Source organism: Euleptes europaea, chromosome 9, assembly GCF_029931775.1.
Source record: "Euleptes europaea isolate rEulEur1 chromosome 9, rEulEur1.hap1, whole genome shotgun sequence".
NCBI lineage: Eukaryota > Metazoa > Chordata > Lepidosauria > Squamata > Sphaerodactylidae > Euleptes > Euleptes europaea.
The window spans coordinates 16,387,635-16,407,296 of record NC_079320.1 but is presented as its reverse complement, the minus strand read 5'-3'; positions in this window follow the sequence as shown (position 1 = coordinate 16,407,296).

Sequence of the window (19,662 nt, the reverse complement as noted above, 5' to 3'; positions counted from 1 at the left end):
GTTGCGGCAATCAAGGCCAGTAGGGATAAAATTTTGGAGATTCTGCACAAACCCTGGTGGTCCCTTCCAATTCTATGATTCTACGATTCTGCATTAATCTCTGTTTTTCAAAGTTAACCAAAAGTAAATGCCAAAATTACACCAGTTTAAGGTTGATGATGAACAAATTGAAATTGTTCAAGATTATCCCCATCGCTAGGTAAGAAGTTTCTGTAAAGTGTCCGAAAGAAAAGAACAAATGGATCGAGGAGAGTCGAATGCCATTCTGACAAATAGTCTATACAAGTGGGGACCCGCATCATCACCACTGCCAGGCTGGTGCAGCTCCCAGCCCCCAACATCTCCACTGCCCCCACCTGGCTCCCTCATTGCCAGCTCAGGGGGGGCAGCAAGGACTGCTGCACCTCCCCATCTGACTCCCTAAATGCTGGATGGGTAGCAGGGGGGGCAGCGAGGACTCAAGCGGTGGTTTGGAGCAGTGAACTCTGATCTGGAGGACCAGATTTGATTCCCCACTCCTCCACATGAGCGGCAGACGCTAATCTGGTGAACTAGGTTGGTTTTCCCTTTCCTACACACGAAGCCAGATGGGTGACCTTTGGCCAGTCACACTCTCTCAGCCCCACCTACTTCACAGGGTGTCTGTTGTGGGGAGCGGAAGGGAAGGCGATTGTAAGCCAGTTTGATTCTCTGTTAAGTGGTAGGGAAAGTCGGCATATAAAAACCAACTCTTCTTCTTCTTCAGTCTTTCTTTCCCACTCACCAGTCAACCTATGTTTTATCTGCCCCCATATTTTCAGCTATATTTATTTACTTCATTTGTACCTGCCTTTCTCTGCAATGGGCACTCAATGAAGCGTGTGTTATTCTCCCCTTCTCCATTTTATCCTCACAAAAATCCTATGAGGATTTTGATTCTAATCCCAGCTTTAACCATGAAATTCATTTGCATGATCTCTAATGAGACAGCCTACATCACAGGGTTATTATGAAGATAGGATAGTCATTATGAATGCTACCTTGAACTCCTTGGACAATGGACAGGATACAAATATAATAAAATATGTCTCTGATCCTAAAAACGGAGGGGAAGATTTTTTTTAATTGAAATGTTTTATGGACAGAACCTATGAAACAATTGTTCTCCTCACCTAATATGTTTCAGCTACTGCTGTAAAAACAGATCTATATATTTGGGATCCCAATTAAAATTAATGGCTGTTCTATATAATCTGGGTATCCAGTCCTAGCTTTGCTTTCTTTCCTAGTTAAGTCCAGTGAAATTTCAATAAAGCTGTAGTGTATGAGATATTTACCAAATCAAAAATAGTACATGCTGATCTTCAATTGTACACTGCCATCTACAGTACAGATAGAAAAGTGCAATGAATAGATCCACTATTTTTTTTCTGACTGTTCAAATGTGTATGGCCATTCGACAATGACATATGTTGTATCATTGGGAGAGGCTGTGGCTTAGTGGAAGAACTTCTGCTTGGCATGCAGAAGGTCCCAGGTTCAATTCCTGGCATCCCCACTTAAAGGGACTAGGCAAGTAGGTGATGTGAAAGGCCTCAGCCTGAAACCCTGGAGAGCTGCTGCCGGTCTGAGTAGACAATACTGACTTTGATGGACCAAGGGTCTGATTCAGTAGAAGGCAGCTTCATGTGTGTCTCCTTGACTTATGACTACACAAAGGAACCTTTTTGTCTTCCAGTATGTCTCTCTAAACATTTACATAATGTTTATACAGCATCTACACAAAACTGGTATATCATCATACGTTGTTGCAGTTCATTCATAGAATTATAGAGTTGGAAGGGACCACCAGGTTCATCTAGTCCAACCCCCTGCACAATGCAGGAAACTCACAACTACTTCCCCCACACACACACACACCCAGTGACCAGAAGATGGCCAAGATGCCCTCCCTCTCATGAACTGCCTAAGGTTCATAGAATCATAGAGTTGGAAGGGGCCATACAGGCCACCTAGTCGAACCCCCTGCTTAATGCAGGATCAGCCTATAGCATCTCTGGCAAGCATTTCTCCAGCCTCTGCTTAAAGACCGCCAGTGAGGGGGAGCTCCCCACCTCCCTAGGAAGCTGATTCCACTGTCAAACAACTCTTACTGTAAAAAAACGTTTTCCTAATATCCAGCTGGTACCTTTCCTTCTGCAATTTAAACCCATTATTGCGAGGCCTATCCTCTGCTGCCAACAGGAACAGCTCCCTGCCCTCCTCTAAGTGACAGCCCTTTAAATACTTAGGCCATTTATGCATGGTCAATTTTTATGTTCGCTCAAAGCTCCTTTTTTAAATGCGACTTTAAAAATGCCTATTCATGGTCCTGATGCAAAAAGAGAAATTCCACCTCCCCACTTGCCTGCTCCTTTGTTCCTGTGTGCATAGCCATTATCATGTGCATAGCTAACCCGTCACTGTTATTTTGCATGGTTCCTTCAGGGGGATTTTTCGTGGCAAACACCAAAGGTCACGTTAAATGGGCTCTTTAGTAATGCAAAGCAGGTATGCGCTGGCTTCGCAGTCACTTCTGGAATGACGGTTCAGCGTGAAAAATTCAACAAAATATGTGGAGCAATTCAGCCTGGAACGTGCTGCTAATTACAATGCAAAAATGGCCTATAAGAGAGCAATTATGGCCCCCTTTAACCTCCTCTTCTCCAGACTAAACATTCCCAACTCCCTCAGCCTTTCCTCACAGGGCTTGGTCTCCAGGCCCCTGATCATCCTTATCGCTCTCCTCTGCACCCGCTCCATTCTGTCCACATCCTTTTTGAAGTAAGGCCTCCAGAACTGCACACAATACTCCAGGTGTGACCTGACCAATGCTGTGTACAGCGGAACTATGATATCTTGCGATTTGGATGTTATGCCTCTGTTGATGCACTCCAAGATCTCATTGGCTTTTTTTTGTCACTGCGTCACACTGGCTGCTCATATTTGACTTACGGTATACTCATACCTCAAGATCTTGTTCATGCACAGTGCTACCCAGAAGTGTAACCCCCATCCAGTATGCAGGTCCCTCATTTTTGTCACCCAGATGTAGAACTCGGCACTTATCCTTGTTGAATTGCATCTTGTTCACATCCTCCCACTTTTCCAGTGTGTTCAGATCTCATTGAATTATATCTCTGTCTTCTGGTGTGTTCACTGCTCCTCCCAATTTGGTGTCATTTGCAAATTTAATGAGTAGTCCTTGTAAAGAAACCTTGATGGGTGTGAAGGATAAATTTTGTTATGGGATAGTTTCAGAAAAGATTCTTGAGCCACATAGAATAAAGGATCTCAATTGATTCAGATTACCCCCCTCCCCCATCCAGGATTCAAGGAGAACATTTTTATCTATGTTTATACTTAATGAAGGTCTTGGCGGCACACCTAGAAGCATCAACCTCTCATCTAACTGCTAGCTAGCAATGAAGCTAAAGCAAGGAATCTTCATACGTGCCAGTTTCCTGGCAGGAGATTAACTTTAATTAACATACATTGCATGAATATATATATGGACAATACTCAACTAGATGAACCAGGGGCCTGACTTGGTATAAAATAGCTTCTTATGGACTTGTTTGGGCTGGACTTGTTTGGACTTTTGATTGCAGGCCAGTCAATAGGTTGTAGGGTTGCCAACCTCCAGGTACTAGCTAGTGATCTCCTGGTATTACAACTGATCTCCAGCCAATAGAGATCTGTTCACCTGGAGAAAATGGCCGCTTTGGCAATTAGACTCTATGGCATTGAAGTCCCTCCCCTCCCCAAACCCCACCCTCCTCAGGCTCCACCCCAAAAACCTCCCGTTGATGGCGAAGAGGGACCTGGCAACCCTAATAGGTTGGTAAAACTGCTATGAAGTGTGGTCTGAAGCTACATCTTCCATTGGTTGTGTAGAGTTTCCATCTTATAAAACTAGATCAGACGTTATTTCTCACCTGGCCACTTGACACTTCTCCAACTTAGAATATCATAATAGCACAGCTGAAGAAAAATTACTATCCTTTAAGGGCCTCCAAATAGCTAAAATTCTGGCCTACACACTAAATACTCCAGCATTTCTATAAAAACTAAAAGCTTGCTTACCTATTATAGCAAACTAAATACATAATAGCCAGTTTCCCCAAAGAGCACATTTCCCATCAAGGCACTAAAAATAAATGCTACTTTTTTTGCAAAGTGCCATTTTGAAAATTGGCCCAATTGCAGCTGCTGGTTGCCAAGCCATTTAGAAGAACCATTTGGCCCTCATTTTCCTGAGCCAGACTTGGTCTTAGCTACAAGAATAGAAAGAAAGGTAATTCAGCGAATTAGGGGGTGCAACTAATTCCCCACACTTGTTTGCCATGCGTCGACACATATTGAATGGTAACAGGGCCAGGTAAAAGTACTGTGCAGAAAAGAGCAACCAAAAGGATCAGGGGACTAGAGCAAGTGCCCTGTAAGGAGTGGTTAAAACGCTCAGGGCTGTTCAGCTTGGAAAGAAGGCGACTAAGGGGCGACATGATAGAGGTCTATAAAATTATGCATGGTTTGGAGAGAGTGGGCAGGGAGGAGTTTTTCTCCCTCTCCCTTATATAATACTAGAATGTGGGGTTATCTGCTGAAGCTGGAGGGTGAGAGATTCAAAACAGATAAAAGGAAGTATTTCTTCACACAACGCATAGTTAAATTGTGGAACTCCCTGCCCCAAAAAGTGGTGATGGCTGCCAACTTGGAAGGCTTTAAGAGGGGAGTGGACATATTCATGGAGGAAAGGGGTATTCATGGTTACTAGTTAAAATGGATACTAGTCATGATGCATACCTATTCTCTCCAGGATCAAAGGAGCACGCCTATTATGTTAGGTGCTGTGGAACACAGGCAGGATGGTGCTGCTGCAGTCTTCTTGTTGGGGGCTTCCTAGAGGCCCCTGGTTGGCCACTGTATGAACAGACTGCTGGACTTGATGGGCCTTGGTCTGATCCAGCAGGGCTTTTCTTATGTTCTTATGTTTTCTTATGTTCTTTGTCTCTCAAACACATTTTATTTTAATTTGAGATTATGCTTCATGTTGGGCATCATTCAAATGATAGAAATGTCATGTTCCTAACTGTGTGGCCACTGTCTGAGACAGGATGCTGGACTAGATGGAGCTGGGAGGCAGGGAAGTCACGCTCGGCTCAAATCTCTTCAATCTACAGGAACCCTTGTGTTTATGCAGAGCCAAATGGCAATTTCTGATTCAAAAGATTGTTGTAGACTGGTCATCCCACTGAATGGCCAATATACTTTGATATCTGAAGATAAAAGTTTGATATCATAATTTGTTTTTTGTCTATATTTCTGATAACTTCTTGTCCCCTGCTCTGCATCCCTGTCCTGGAAAACCATTCCAGAACTCCAAGACAACTTCCTTTCTTGCCAAGGAAATGCCACAAACTCATCTTTGGTAACCTCTGTTTTGACATCGGTCCTCAAAGATCCTCCTCTTCCATACTGAAGACTAACCACACGTGGGCCACAATGAAAAATCTGCAGTTCCCTAAGGTACAGGTCCAAGTAAGGCACCAGGAAGCACTGAAAAATGATGAAAGGAATATTTTCCAAGACATCTTCAGAGACTAGAGGAGGAGGGAAAGGCAAAGCCAAGGGGTCTTTGCAAATGGCACCTTTATAAAGGAAACAGCCTCACGTTTTGTCATTCATGAGGAGAAACTTACACCAGTCAGCAAGACAAAATAAAATACCCAAAGGTCTACTGCCCAGATGGGTCTGAAGGAGTATTGCCAACCTCCATGTGGGTAGGGTTCCCAGCTCCGGGTTGGGAAATACCTGGAGATTTTGGGGGCGGAGCCTGAGGAGGGAGGGGTTTGGAGAGGGAAGGGACTTCAATGACATAGAGTCCAATTGCCAGAGCGGCCATATTCTCCACGTGAACTGATCTCTATTGGCTGGAGATCCGTTGTAATATTGGGAGATCTCCAGTCACCACCTGGAGGTTGGCAACATTACATGTGGGGCCTGGAGATGTCCCAAAATTACAACTGCTCTCCAGACTACAGAGATCAGTTCCCCTGGAGAAAACTGACGGTTTGGGGTGACCATGCTGGGGTCACTCCCCCCCCTCCAAATCCCAACCTCCCCAGGTTCCACCCCCAAAATGTCCAGGAATTTCCCAACCCATTCAGCTAGCAACCCTAGTCTGCAGCCATTTAACAGATCCTGTTTTTATCATCAAACATGGCCCCAATTCTTGTCTTGTGGTTTCTGAATTTTCTACACCATAGTTAAGAAATGAGTATTAAGTTAGGAAATGAGCAATGATTTTCACCGGTTGGTTGCTATGAGGTTAATGTTTCGTATCTGTGTAGTTATCTTTAGTTGGTTAGCCAACGGACACTGGCTTTTCCACTTCCCATCGATGCCTTTTCTTAGAACTGTTTCTGAAATCATTTAAAAAGGAAGTACTGAGAATGACTCTAATCCTTTTAGCATTTTCTGCCCGATCATAAAGCCCAATTGTCTGGTGAAAAGAAGCAAAATACTTCCAACAGGGTATGATGAGGGTCCCCACCCTTCTCCAAGCACATGGCCAACACATGTTAAGAGAACACAGGTAGCACAAAGTTGGTCCAAGATCTCTTATACCATTTAAAACTGCAGGTGGTGGCAGATAAGATTGAATATTCCTCTGTAAAAAAACAACAACAACAACACCAATCTCCGAACATATAATACCAGCGTGTCAAGAAAGCTAGGCTAAAGCATTTTTCCCTGATATCTAGTTTTCTATGTGTGGGGAGATAGATTAAGGTTGCCAACCACCAGGTGGTAGCTGGAGATCTCCCACTATTACAAGTGATCTCTCAGTTTGCCTGGAGAAAATGCCTGCTTTGGCAATTGGACTCTATGGCACTGAAGTCCCTCCCCTCTCCAAACCCCACCCTCCTCAGGCTCCACCCCCAAAAACCTCCAGGTATTTCCCAACCCCGAGCTGGCAACCCTAAGATAGAGATAGAGACAGATAGAGATAGCTGCCTTGAGTCACAAGGAAAGGCGGGATATAAATATTTTAATAAATACACGCATAAAAAATAAATAAAAAGGTTTTGCTAGACCCCTACCATGGCTTAGCATGCTAATGAGAATGATGCCATTAATCCTGGGGTGGAATCAGGGTTTGTAAGCAAGAAACAAACTGTAGTTTGCCGTTCAAATGCACCAACAAGCAATCGTTTGTTGTGAACCAGGAAGGTTTCAATTATCCACATGCTTTGCACCAGGAGGGAGTGCCCAGCGACTCATGAGTCAGAGGACTTCTCAGACTTGTTCTAATATAACGGCAAACCACAGTATCATTATATCCCAATGCAGCCACAAACACTGGGTGCATCTTTCTTTATTTCTCCTACTTTGCTTACACAGAGATGTATGACATTTGATCAGTACCAGTTGAATAACTCCTATTTTAAAATATTTTTCAAAGTGAGAGCAGTGATTTGTTTTCTGTCTGAATATGCTTCTATGCAATCTGTGATCGTCTGCACTTGTTAAAAATTTAAACACATTATATAAATAATAATAAACCACAATACAGCATTTATAAACCCTCACGAGTGTAAATATTTCTTAAATAAATAGTACTAAATAATGTATATAACAATTCATATGAAATGTATCTTCTAAGGTTCAGAGATATTGAGTGCAACTCCAGCTGTGACAAATATTAATACTTAATTCAATATTTTGTTAAATCAACAAAGATATTATTACTTTTTCATCACCGAAAAGGGAAAAGAAAAGAAAAGAAAAGGGACTTTGCAAATTTTTGAAATTTTGCCAGACCTACCAGCACAGAAATGACAGTATGGTGAGAAGGAATTATGAACACCGAGTTGCCAACCTCCAGGTGGTGGCTGGAGATCTCTTGGGATTACAACTGATCAGTTCACCTGGAGAAAATGACTACTTGGGAAAGTTGACTCTATGGCATTACACCATGCTAAGGTCCCTCCCCAAACCCTGCCCTTCTCAGGCGCCACCTCCAAAATCTCCAAAATTTCCGAGCTGGCCACCCTAGTCAGTGTAAGCTTTCACATGCCATCTTCAGCTGTAAATAGTATCGCCTCTTCCAGCCAAAACAAGGAACATGTTTTCATTTAGCCACTAAGTGGCACTGTATTCCAAGCCTGAACAGACCATGAACAGTGAAAGAATTCTCCAAAGTTTAATGAAGCTGAAGTTGGTTCCCAGTTCGTTCCCTATTCCCAGTTCCTTATTCACATTTCCTAGTTCCTGGATGATATTGAGGACAATTTAAAAGCTCTGCACCCCAAAATAAGGATTAAAAAGGTAAAGGTCCCCTGTGCAAGCGCCAAGTCATTCCTGACCCATGGGGTGACGTCACATCCCGACGTTTCCTAGGCAGACTTTGTTTAGGGGGTGGTTTGCCAGTGCCTTCCCCAGTCATCTTCCCTTTACCCCCAGCAAGCTGGGTACTCATTTCACCGACCTCGGAAGGATGGAAGGCTGAGTCAACCTTGAGCCGGCTACCTGAAACCAACTTCCGTCGGGATCGAACTCAGGTCGTGAGCAGAGCTTTGGACTGCAGTACTGCAGCTTACCACTCTGCGCCACGGGGCTCCAAAATAAGACTTGGACCACCACATATCATACACCCCCACCTGCAGGGGACTGTGCCCTCCGAGAGGGCGCATGCTGGGTTCTGTTCCAAAGTCCTGTTCTTGTGCCAGCTGCTCCCAAGTGGGATGCACCCAGGACCAATGCACATACAGACACTGGGGCTCAGCTGCACCCCAAAACAATCTTTGGACCACCCCAGTAAGGAACTGTGAATAGGGAATGAACTGGGAACTGGGAACCAACTTCAGCCTCCTCAGAGTTTAATCTCACTGAATTACAGCAGAAGAAACTCATCAGCTACTACTGATGTGTTCCTGGATCCTTCTGAGACTCCCCCATGGACAGATGAATTAATCTTTTCCAAGCTCTCAGATTTGTGCGAAATGTATGTATGCATGGATATGAATGTTGTGTGTGGCCCAGGCTTACCAAGGAGAGTTTGACTTCTCAATTCTGAAGTTAAGAACTGCCCAAACATTGCATATGTGCATGTCCACCAGTGACTTGCAAAACCTCTTTGTCTTTTCTGGGAGAATAAAAACACATTTATAGGGTTGTCAGCTCCAGGTTGGGAAATATCTGGAGATTTTTGGGGCAGAGCCTGAGGAGGGTGGGGTGTGGGGAGAGGTGGGACTTCAATGCCATAGAGTGCAATTGCCAAAGGGGCCATTTTCTCCATGTGAACTGTTCTCTATCGGCTGGATATCAATTGTAATAACAGAAGATTTCCATCTGGTACCTGGAGGCTGGCAACCCTACATATTTACTTGCTTTTTAGTTAAAATGTACATATGAAGTAAAAACTGTTCCGGAGATTGGAGGGGGTCTGTTAGTGACAACCAACATGTAAGAAGAGGAAGAAGAAGAAGCAGCAGCGTTGGTTTTTATATGCCAACTTTCTCTACCACTTAAGGAAGAATCAAACCTGCTTACAATCACCTTCCCTTCCCCACCCAGCAACAGACACCCTGTGAGGTAGGTGAGGCTGAGAGAGCTCTAAGACAGCTGTGACTAGCCCAAAGTCAGCCAGCTGGCTTCATGTGGAGGAGTGGGGAAACTAACCCGATTCACCAGATTAGAGTCCGCCACTCATGTGGAGGAGTGGGGAATCAAACCCGGTTCTCCAGATTAGAGTCCACAGCTCCAAACCACTGCTCTTAACCACTACACCATGCTGGCGCTCTATCCATGCTGGTTAGAAAACAGACCTGAGAATTGTTGGGCAGCAGAAGCAATTGGAGGGCGATTGCCTGCCATAACCGGGCAATTGGGAACTCTACCAAAGATCATAAAGCTATAGTATACAACATTCTCGTGTTGTCGTCCCCCACCCCACCCCGTGCAGCTGCCCAGATTGTGTATTGTTGTTCCCCCACTTTCAAATAGGGAAATGAAATTACAAAAGCAATACTGAACATAAACTCAACATTTAGCTTATACTTTGTTTGCCAATACCTTGTATTTACTTTACTGATATAAACCCTTCTAGACACTGGCCGCTCCGGGCATGATAAATAAATATGATCTTTAAATAGAAGATCTGCATCATTGCAGACGTAATACAGCAAGGGGAACGACACCTAATAATCCCAATAAATAATAAACTGTGATTTATCAGTACTTCAGCTGTCTCTCACGTACCATGCTTGAAAATGATTGAGTAGGAACACTTTGACCTCAAACTGCATCTAAAAAAGAACAGTCTTCCCAGAGGGCAGATAAGATTAGCTTTAAAAGAAATCTGCATAGCTTCTTCTGTATTTTCTTAGGGTCCCTTTCTCTGCTTTTCCCACAATGAGCTTGAGGTAAGTAGAAAGGGGAAAAAGAAAACAGCCATGCAATATTTCCAATCTCTGTATTCCAAACAGACTTGCCAACCTCCACATGGGGCCAGGAGATCTCCCGGAATAACAACTGATTCCCAGATGACAGATCAGTTCCCCTGGAGGAAATGGCTGCTTTGGAGGGTGGATTCTATCTTACTGATGTCCCTCCTCTCCCCAAACCCTGACCTCCACAGGCTCCACCGCCCAAAATCTCCAAGTAATTCCCAATCCAGAGCTGGCAACCCTAACTGTATGGCATTATACTCTGCTGAGGTCTTTCCCCTCCCCAAATCTCCAGGAATTTCGGCTGGAGATCAGTTGTAATAGCAGGAGATCTCCAGCTAGTACCTGGAGGTTGGCAACCCTTCCTCAGGCCCTATTAGGGGACCAGGACTCCCACCCCCTGCCCTTGGGCCAGTTCATCTTTTTCTTAGTTTGAAAGAATGGCAAGTCTGAGTAGTCTTTGGAGATATGCTAAATTCCATATAACAGTTCAGTTCTGTCTGTATTTGACCTTGTAGAAAACAATTAACCTAAAGAGACTGTTGCCTGCAGTTATGTTCAGTAGCAGAAGAAAGCACCTTAAAAGGCCATAAATGCATGAATAAAAGCAATTTTTGATGCTTCCTGAGGAAATGACTCGCAAAGAAGTTCTACAAAACACTGTTTTGTTTCCTGTGGCTTTTCCTTTTGACCATGTCAGAATTTAATTCAGGCCTTCCAGTCACATACTTTCCAGAACAATTTGCTTCCATTTTCTGTCTCTTTGCCCATCCTCAATGCCAGGAGTTATAGCTTCATTCATGTTTTCTCTCTCTTCGTCGCCCAGAGACAGCATCTCTCGAGTGCCTACGTTCTCCATCATTCAAACCATGTCCCTTCTCCGTCTTCTCCTCTTCAGGCTAAACATACCCAGCTCCTTCAACCTTTCCTCATAGGACTTGGTCTCCAGACCCCTCATTTGACTGGCAAAGCAGTATTTAAAAATGAAAGCAATATGGAATGCCGCCCCAAATGAAAGACATATGAGAGGTGTGGCAGGATTCAGTGGCGGATCCACATTTTGGGGGCCCCTTCGCAACCAGCAACAATAGGGCAACATCCAACAAGGCCCTGGCCCCAGCCTGATGGAATGTTCTTCCAAGTAACATCAGGGCCCTATGGGACCTTCAGAAGTTCTGCAGGGCCTGTAAAACAGAGCTGTTCCACCAGGCCTACAACTGAGGGCAACCACAGGTTGTCATCATTACTGGCCTCCCTCTTCTCTCCCTCAGGGCTTCTGATGTGAGGATTTGGCTACTTGGCCGGGCCTCCAATGGCCCTGTAATTATACGAGTACCATCTTGTTAACTGTATTGAATGGCTTTATGAATTTTATTGATTACTTATGGATTTTAATTCACAGTGGGTAGCCGTGTTAGTCTGTCTGCAGTAGTAGAAAAGTAGTAGTAGTAGAAAAGGGCAAGAGTCCAGTAGCACCTTAAAGACTAACAAAACTATTTTCTGGTATTTCTGGTATTTCGTGAGGCTCACGAAAGCTCATACCCTACCAGAAAATATTTTTGTTAGTCTTTAAGGTGCTACTGGACTCTTGCCCTTTTCTACTTATGTATATATATATATATATATATATATATATATATATATATATATATATATATATATATATATATATATATATAAATAATATTATTATGTTTGTTGTTACCTGCTGTCAGGTAAGAGAGAGGAATGGGGATCTTCAGTAGCTGCCACCACTCTGGTGTGAGCCTAACTCAAGAAGGCCCAGAGCACCCTGCCTGCCCGTGCCTGCTTCTTCTCCCAACAGGGTATACTTTCTAGATGACCAAATGAGGCATGAGGACCCAGGGCAGAGTAACAGTTTATTAAAAAGGTCTAATAATAATGATAACTCAAGCCACAATAGGACGACAAAACCAGTAAAGGCAGGCAATCAAACAAATAAAGACCCTAAAACATCTATCTTTACTGTCCCTAGCCGTCTCCTGGCACTAGGCCTCAGGCTAACTCACCCCTTCCTGGATGAGGGATCCCGCCGTCTGCAGCAGCCTCTCCCCAGCCCCGCTCCCTAGGAGTGAACCCTCTCCCTTTTCAGGCAAGGCATTTTATTCCCCACTCCTCCACATGAGTGGCGGACTCTAATCTGGTGAACCGGGTTGGTTTCCCCACTCCTCCACATGAAGCCAGCTGGCTGACCTTGGGCTAGTCACAGCTGTCTTAGAGTTCTCTCAGCCCCACCTACCTCACAGGGTGTCTGTTGCTGGGTGGGGAAGGGAAGGTGATTGTAAGCAGGTTTGATTCTTCCTTAAGTGGTAGAGAAAGTATATATAAAAACCAACGCTGCTGCTGCTTCTTCCTCTTCTTACATGTTGGGTGTCACTAACAGACCCCCTCCAATCTCCGGAACAGTTTTTTACTTCATATGTACATTTTAACTAAAAAGCAAGTAAACACCAAAAGATCAGATTTTCACCTCTTTATCCCTCTGATGACCCCCTCCCTATTATTATTATTATTATTATTTATTAGTTAAATTTGTAGCCCACCCTCATTTCCGGTCAAAGCCAGGCTCAGGGTGGGTGTCATGATCCTAGGCCTCAAGTGCAGCCTACAGGCCCTAGGGAGGCCTATATTAAAGTCGTTACAAGGCCTACGTCTCCCAGGTACCCTCTGGGCCTTGTGATTGGTGGAAGAGGATTTGGAGGGAAGGCTAGGGCCAATCAGGGGTAAGGGAGTGGTGCCTGGGGAGAAGGAATAAGACTGCTGGACTTGATGGGCCTTGGTCTGATCCAGCATGGCTTTTCTAATGTTCTTCTTATGTGCAATAAGAATAATGTTCTTCTTATGTGCAATAAGGAATTTGAAGCAGAACATGGAACATGATCAACTGTATTCTGAATGTTCAAGTAACAGCAGAATTAGGCACCTTAACGTGGAAAACCACAACTAAAACTGCTGGTGTAGCCGAGGCATTTTGTGTCCCACGTATTCCACCCCTGGGGCTGTCAATCAAGTCCCAGAACACTTCTGCTAGTCCCGGGGGCTGTCATTCCACTCGGGGGGGGGGCTGTCATTCCAGTCCCAGAACCCTTGTGCTAGTCCCGGGGGCTGTCATTCCATCTTGGGGGATGTCATTCCAGTCCCAGAACACTTTTGTTTGTCCCAGGGGCTGTCATTTCACCCCTGAGGCTGTCAATCCAGTTCCAGAACACTTCTGCTCATCCCAGGGGCTGTCATTCCACTCTGGGGGCTGTCATTCTGGTCCCAGAAGGCTTGTGCTAGTCCCATGGGCTGTCATTCCAGTCCCAGAGTAGTGTATCTGGGCTTAAGGACCGTCCATTCCACATTTTCTTTGCAACTCTTTTTTGTGCTCTAATGTATTTCAATGGAGCTCATGCAAACCAATTGGCAATCCAGGCTCCCATTATCTTCAATGGGCTGGGCTGTGAAGCCTCTCCCATTGTTTCTAATCGGCTAGCCTTTCATTCGTTTCAGTGCATCCTGGCTTCATCTCCTTGCTTTCACCCACTCTCAGAAACTAGCCATGATGATCCCGAGGTGGCCAGAGGGGAGGGGAAGGCAAGCCTTGTGCATTTTTTGGCATGCTGCTTCAGAGGCTCGCAACAGCACAGCAGGTGGGAACGTGTTGATTGACAGCCAGGTTTTGCTTCCACCCATAACTGGAAAGTTGTGCCTTTTCCCTCCAAGCGTAAAATAAAGCTGCATGGTGAGGGCGAGGGAACAAAACTGGCTTGGTTTATTCAAAACGGGACAAAATAGACATTTTAATTAAAAAGACAGGACGGCCAGGAAATATGACAAAAACGGGACTGTCTCATTCAGCCTAGTACTAGAGCATATTCTAAAGTCAATATTAAGTACTTCAACTCATTGGCTTATGATTCTATAACTAAAAAACTCCATCGATTTTGTAGAGAAATTCACTCATTAAAAAAAGTTGCTTTGGGGGGCCTCTCCAGGATTGGGGGCCCTGAAGCTCAAGCTTCATTAGTTTCACAGTAGATCCGCCTCTGGCAGGATTGCTGACATTATTTTAATAAAAGTTTCTTTAACACATGACTCCAAACACACACGGTTTTTGTTAGAGCCACTAATCAGTTCTTGGTGTTTGCCACTTAAGATCTCTCTTTGTTCACTCTGTCTGTCCTTTTTTGGCAAGGCTTCAGACAGCTGTGCAGTCTAGATAGATTTGGGTTTGCCTTGGATGCTTAATCATCACCATGTGAGCAAGGGGGTCGGAGAAGTCAGTGGGACTCTCCATGTGCCCCAATGGAGGCATTGCTGGGTTCAGGCTCATCTCAATAGCCTCTGTCTGACCGCCTGCTTAAACCAATGGGAAACCCCAGACAACCGCAAGAAGGGAGGGCAGGAAAGGGAGAGTAGAGCGCATTCTGTGGCCCAGCACCTGCTTTGCATGCAGCAAGACCCCTGCCATTTCCACTTTTTTTTTTTAAAGCACAGATAGTAAGCTAAAAGACTGGTTCACACAATTTCTCATGGCCAGTAGACTCTTCTGTCTCAGACTGGCAAGGGAAGTTCTGAGTCTCCCAGATGCACATGGATCCCGTTAGGATTCCCCCCTTACAATCTCATGAAACACAGGAACTTTCACACATACTGAATAATGCACTTTCAATTCAGGTTCAATGCACTTTGCAGCTGGATTTTACTGTGGCCATTTATGCAGAGTCGATTCTGCTCCTCGCTCAATGCTGATTTTTTAAATCCGACTTTTAAAATGACTATTCACGGTCCGGATGCAAGAGGAGAAAGTCAAACAAATTCCACCCGCCACACACTCACACACACACTTGCCTGCTGCTTCGTTCCTTTGTTTGCATAGCCAGTAGTCGTTTGCATAGCTAAGCTGTGGCTGGGATTCTGCATGCTTTCTTCAGTGAATGCTTCGATGTGGGGGTGGAGCAAATACAAAATGTCACGTTAAAGGGGCTCTTGAGAAATGCGAAGCAGGTATGCGCTGGCTTCGCAGTGACGTCTGGAATGACGGTTCAGTGTGAAGAAATCAAAAAAATACGCGGGGCAAAATCCACTTGCAAAGGATTGCTAAAGTGCATTGAAAGTGGATTGAAAGTGCATTATTCAGCATGTGTGAACTCACAAGAGTTCTGACGCTGCATGGAGCATGCAGACTTTGCTGTATTGTTTTAAGGCAGACTCCTGGGCAGGAGGCACCCAGCACCTTGAGAGGCTATTGAGTAGCCATTAAGCAAAGACTTGTGTGTTGACCCATCTTCCAGGAATCTCCTTTCTGCAAGGTAGAGTAGCTGACAGCGCTGTCAATCAAACCCCACCTTCGTTATGAACTCGCCAGACTGCCTCAGGCAAGCCTCTTGTTCTCAGCTTTCCCTCTGCAATCTGGGGATGGAATCGACCTACTTACAGGATTGCTGGAAGCTTAATTAAGAAATGCTTCTGGAATGGGTTCCCCCCCCCCCCACATCAGAAGTCCTGTATAAATGCTAGGGGTTACTTTCATTCCAATCAAAAGTCTGGAGTCATTGAAGGCATGGCAGCAAAATTTAGTTCTAGCTGTTCCACATTCCAGACTAGCAGGGCAGGTTTGAGGTGCAAATCCTGATAATAACACCGCAATTGCATCAGCGGTTCCCGCCTGTCTGCGGGTGCAGATCACTCGACTTGGGCCTTTGCCAGCCTTTATTATTCAGTGTTGCATAGAAATTATTCCGTGGGAAAAGACACAGGGCCTGGAAGATTATGTTTTAAACAGCTCAAGAAAGCACCCTCGTTCAGAATTGATGGTACCTCAAGCCCTAACATCTGTACTGTACTAAAATAGCTGTTCCCATACTTCAGCAAAGAGCAGCCCTCACCCTGTGTGAGGCAGGTGGGGTCCATTGCTGGAAGCCGGCTGCCTGAACCTCAGATGGAACAGGCACAGGCAGCCGCAGCCGAGGCAGCCCCCTGAGCCCTGGACAGAGCCCTGGACAGGAGACAAGCAGCTTTTCCGACCAGCAGGCAGCCTGAGCCCCATTTATGACAGGTGCAAGAATGGTTGTTTATGCATGGGTACTTTCACTCACGTTCATCCCCGTCTGCCTCGGTCGTTCCTTGGAGTTATGCATGAATTTTCCCTCCGTTAGAAATGACCTCACTGTCAGCCCTCACAAATCCCAGACCTTCCCGTTCCTTTGTTAACCCAATTCTTCCCTCTCCCCTGAGCTCAGCCCGGGTGAAATCCCCAAGCATAATGCAAAGTGCGGGACACGCAAGCTTGGTTTTGCTCACAGCCAATTACAAAGCAGCATGTCCAGAGGCGGGGATTCAAATAATTCCTGCTTCCTCAGAGCTCTTTCTGAGCATAAGAAAGGCTTTTTAAAACCGAGGCTTGGATTTCTCCCCCCACACAGACCTTTCTTTTCAGATTGGACCGTTTTTTGTTTTTTGTTCTTAAAATGCTTTTTTTATGTGGCAGTTGGGTTGGGGGGGGAGGAAACTTTTCTCTCACTACAGCCAATTACAAAGCAGCTTTTCAAGGGGTGGGGATTCAAATACTTCCTTATTTGAGCTCGGAGACTGCTGGCGCATAAACTCCCAACAGAAAGTATGGGTCCAGCGAGCAATGAACCTCAGGAAAAACTCCCATACGTAAACAACAAATGGCAGTAGGAGGTGTTGAAGTGAGAACAACTCAGCATGCCTGCACATGGGGGGGGGGAGCCGCTAATTCACTCTAAGTGCAAAAGTATTATCTCTTGGATGGGATGTTCCTCTCTTTGTCTGAACCTGGGAGCTAACCTCTGTCTAGGGTTGCCAGGTCCCCCCTGGCCACTGGCAGGGGATGGGGGTAGGGTTACCAGCTCCAGGTTGGGAAATACCTGGAGATTTGTGGGGGGTGGAGCCTGAGGAGGGTCAGGTTTGGGGAGGAGAGGAACTTCAGTGGGTTATAATGCCATAGAGTCCACCTTCCAAAGCAGCCATTTTCTCCAGAGGAATTGATCTTTGTCACCTGGAGATCAGTTGTAATAGTGGGGTTTTCATGGCAGGAGACGAACAGAGGTGGTTTGCCAGTGCCTTCCTCCGCACAGCAACCCTGGTATTCCTTGGTGGTCTCCCATCCCAAAACTAACCAGGGCTGACCCTGCTTAGCTTCTGAGATCTGACAAGATCAGGCTAGCCTGGGCCAGAACCTCTTACCATAGAGTTATATAATGGCTAGATGATTGCCCTTTCATTTCTAATGATTCCTAACATCGAGTTTGATTTTTTTACCCAAAAAATATTGCCACAATACTGCCCGTGCCACAATTTTTGCCAGGGGTCCCCAACCTTTTTGAGCCTGTGGACACATTTGGAATTCTGACATGGCATGATGGGTGCTGCTACAAAAGGGCTGCCTCATAGGGTTGCCAGGTCCCTCTTTGCCACCGGTGGGAGGTTTTTGGGGCGGAGACTGAGGAGGGTGGCGTTTGTGGAGAGGAGGGACTTCAATGCCCTAGAGTCCAATTGGCAAAGCAACCATTTTCTCCAGGGGAACTGATCTCTGTCGGCTGGTGATCAGTTGTAATAGCAGCAGATCTCCAGCTATTACCTGGAGGTTGGCAACCCTAGTTGTGCAAAACCAAACAGTGTGTGCAACCTACTACAAAACAGCTCTGCCTGCTCTTCAGTAGCCTGTCCATCTCCTGGCAGCAGCTTTAATGACAACACCATGTAGATGTCAAGCCAGAGGCACTATAGGAGAGGTTGGACTTGGAAAGTGTTGCTCTCTGGCCTGAGGTGGCCCTTATTCCATTTCCATAGCAAGACCCTGGTGAGCTGCGGTTGACATTGTTTTTTACAGCCCTCGGCAAATGTCCAACCTAATTAGCACTCCAGTGTGACTATAAGAAGAAGAGTTGGTGTTTTTATATGCCGACTTTCTCTACCACTTAAGGGAGACTCAAACCAGCTTACAATCACCTTCCCTTCCCCTCCCCACAACAGACACCTTGTGATAGTCCTTGATGCATAGTCTTTCAATTCTCTCTTTTTAAATATCTGGGCTGAGTTTGCCTTTTGAAACTGTGAAGGTTATCTTGGAGATGGGTTCCAAAAAGCTCTCACTGGGAACCAAATGCTGGGGGGGGGGGGGGAGAAGTGATATAATATGCATTAGAAAGGACTTCCTTCCCCCCCCCCCCCACAAAAAAAGGAAGTTGCGATAAGGATTTATGGCTGTTTTTAGTATATATATCTCCACTGCAGTAATTCCTAAACAATGTCATGACAACACAGTCATGAGAAATAATAATTTAAAGGACTTGTGTGGCTAGAGAACCAGTTTACAGAGAAAGTTGTCTGTTGTCGGGTTCTCTGGTCCCGTGGCTTTCCATTTCACTTTTGCTGTGGATTTGTAATTTAGGTTAGCATTTGTCCCAGGTTAGAAAGTGTGTGGGGGTCCTGCTTCCCCTCAGCATTGTGGTGCATTCACGTGCCTCCCCCAGTTTTTCTCCAATCATTCCCTAACCAACTTGCTGCAAAGTTGAGGGAAAGACGTCATTTTAGAGACCTCCGCGTAGGGAGTCCTCCCGGCGCAATGGAGGATCCCCGGCTCACTCTTACCCAAATATCTTACAGCTGAGAGAGCATTCCTGACATCTCTAAAATGCTGTACTGGTTCAGTTGGTAAGTCTGCTGTTTGTTGCTATATGTTTGGTGTATGACAAATATGGATTTATATTTTATGAGACTATTATTTTTGTAACAGAAGTATAAGCGCCGGCTACGTTTTTTGTTAATTTCTGCAGAAATATCTGAACTGGTGAGCTGAAGAAGGATTGTAATGTGCGACGGATCGACCCCACGTACTTGCCATCACTTTTTCTGGAATGCGTGCAATGCTTTTGCGCTGAGAATCTGCAATTTAGCAATTGGACTTTTGTCTTATGATTGTGAAGCTCAAGTCTGAGTGAATATCAACTTGTATACGTTGAATATTGCTTTTGTGCACCTTTAAGAAATATGTGTGTGAGTTTTCCTGTATGTTAAGTTGATTCGAGTAAGTAGTTATAGTGTTAGGTACATAGAAATAAATCATTGTTAAGTTCTAATTATAGTGTGTTTGATACTTCAATTTGAAGTCAGTTTCAATAGAGCCCTCTTGCTGCTAGTTTTTACAGTCTAACTAGAT